This window comes from Magnolia sinica, chromosome 8 (assembly GCF_029962835.1).
Source record: "Magnolia sinica isolate HGM2019 chromosome 8, MsV1, whole genome shotgun sequence".
Classification (NCBI taxonomy): domain Eukaryota; kingdom Viridiplantae; phylum Streptophyta; class Magnoliopsida; order Magnoliales; family Magnoliaceae; genus Magnolia; species Magnolia sinica.
The window spans coordinates 31531631-31534334 of NC_080580.1; the positions used below are offsets into that span (position 1 = coordinate 31531631).

The 2704-nt window shown below is 38.2% G+C and overlaps 1 long non-coding RNA gene across 1 annotated transcript; it reads right to left on the reverse strand.

Annotated features, from left to right (window-relative positions):
• Positions 1-1788: 1788 nt before the first annotated feature.
• On the reverse strand, positions 1789-2430 carry LOC131253941 (uncharacterized). The gene is made up of 2 exons (XR_009175373.1): positions 1961-2430; positions 1789-1885 (listed from the first exon to the last, which is right to left on the reverse strand). It is a non-coding gene; the product is annotated as an uncharacterized LOC131253941 (long non-coding RNA).
• Between the last annotated feature and the right edge of the window lie 274 nt (positions 2431-2704).

The window sequence follows — 2704 nt, forward strand, 5'->3', positions numbered from 1 at the left end:
TTCATGATGATTGAAGCCATAGTGGAGATTGTTGTGAAATATCTCTAATCTGTACATGCAACAGGAGATCGATCGATCGACCACCCTAGTAAATCAATTGAGTGAACCCCAAATTATGAAGATTGGTCGCTGGACAGTTTTGGAAAGTCTCGATCGATCAAACTCTTAGGTCGATCGATTGGCAGAATTCGAAAAAATACTTGTAAATTCTTTGGACAGTTTTAAGTATGTTTGGTTGATCGAACATGTGAAGCTCGATCGATCGAGGTCTACTCAATTGATGACATGCGCGATTTTATGTAATTACGCAGTTTCCTATTCCGGGTGTTATGTGTGTGTGTGTGTGTGTGTGTAATTACGGGATTATGATATACTAATCAGGGCTAAAACATTTCTAAGATTCAGAGAGGAGAAAATAAGTGTTCTCTTATCTGTAAGTTCTTCTATTCTTTTGTAACTCATTCCTTATAGTGACCGTTGTCACTTTGTGATATGAATTTTTTCATAAGAATTTTTTCACATAAAAATTCATATATTCTTTATGTTTGTAATTGCTTATTTGCATTATCTTTCGACTATTTGATTTAGATTAAGGATTTGCTTCTGCAGCTTTTCCAAGAGTTTGTACTTTAAATGTAGGTAATATGGGAATGCTATTTATGAGCCTACAAAAATGACACTTTGAGATGCAGATGAGGGAAACAAGGGCATGATTTGGATGCGCTGTTGAATTATAAGCAATTGGGTGAACTATATCGAATTGCAAAATTGAAAATATGATCAAATTATAAAAACTTAAGAATGAGTTTGGGTGAACCGCATTGAATTTCAAAATTGAAAATGACCAAATTGCAATCTCTCCAATCCATCCGGTTCAGCGTATGATGGGCTCCCGATCAGGTTCTTCGTATTTAAATATGAACATTGGTCATGCACAGCCATTGAATCGATTAATCTAGGAATCAAACTCACGTCCTCAGAGCCTCTTTTTTTTTGTTTTTCATAACATTTAATAATGATTTCAAAAATTCTGTCTTGTTTACAAGAAATCCAAATCAGATTATAAGTGTCCCTACAAGATCGAATGGGAGAATCTTGCTCTGCTTGACCAAACCAATCTTAAAATTCAATAATTTCCCTGTCACCATTCCTTCTACAAAAGATTCACTGGCAGAAACATCGTAACGCATCTGGTTTTCTGACGCCCTATGTCGGTTGTCGATCTGATCTACATCTCAATCCGACAGGTAACGGAATTTCGATGGATCTATATAGGCGTGGATGGACCGCTTAGCCTGAGCCAGGGGGGCCATACCCGTTCTCGACCAAAGCAAAGCAATGATCTTAATCAAATCCCCTTTTTGGGTGTAATCCAAAACACCCCAGGACGGCTTGAAAATCAAGTAAGTCGAAAAAGAATCCGCCATTCAAGCTCGCGCCAAAGCAAGAACACATTGGAAATGGGAGATGGGTTTTCATGTGGAGAGAGAGAGAGAGAAAGAGAGAGTGAGAGAGAGGGCAAAATCGTCATTTTGAAAAAAAAAAAGATTTAAAGCATTGCCACCGATCGTTTGGGACCAATGATTTAGGGGGTATTCGAGGGGATTCCAAATTTGGAATTTCAAATCCTCATTTTTGGTCAGTTTTGCAATCCCTTTATTTTGCTTGGATTTCAAATATTTTTCTCTCCTCTTTAATCATAGTTTTAAACAAAATATCACTAAAACTCGCATTTCGATAGTGTGAAAAGAAAAGAAAACAAAACAAAAATAAAATAAAATAAATCAATTTCATACAATCTGACAGGAATCCAAGTATCAGAAGAAATCCACTGAAATCATCAAATATCCCTTCGTAGCATGAAAAAAAAAAAAAAAAACAATTCCTGAAACTACAACACTACAACTCATTCCCCGAAACTTTGAAAAGAAGAAGAAGAAGAAGAAGAAGAAGAGAAGACAATTCCTGAAACTACAACACTACAACTCATTCCCCGAAACTACAACACTACAACTAATTCCCTGGAATCTGAAGATAAAAAACAATAGTAGCCTCTGAAATTTCCACAGAAAAGATAAACCCACGAACCCATCATTCTATCTATGGAAATAGAAGGCGATCGAATATAAGTCCCTCTGCTTCCTCTCCACCTGATCTTCCCCTCCGCATAGCTCGATAGCCCATGAACAGATGTGGATCAAGCACTGCCAGAGCCGCTTTCTTCGCTCTCTCCATCTCCTCCTTCAGATTCTGCTGATCTGGGGTTCGTTCCGAAGAAATCATTAAATATAATGGTTTTGATCTTCCCTCGCTTTGGAAATGGATCTCCTTTCCCTTTCTTCGATGATGAAGTTCCATTCCTAGCACGGAGTACCTTATCTCCACTCTCTCCATTTCCTTTCCCTTTATTCGATGATGGAGTTCCCGCCATTTCTGAGGCAGGGATTTTAGGAAAGGGCAAAAACTGATGACAAAGTGCAGTTCGTTTGCTTTTTTTTTATAGTAGTGTTACGCACTGGGCGTTACCCTTGGAAGCGGATTGGCTGGTGTACCACACACCACCGATGTGGATGGTGTGTTGACGTCACCAAGTTCTGTGGGTCCCATCATGATGCATGGGTTATATCTAAACTGTCCATCCACTTTGTGAGCTCTTCATAAGGCTTGAGCCTAAAAATAAGAGATAATAAAAAAATCAATTGGA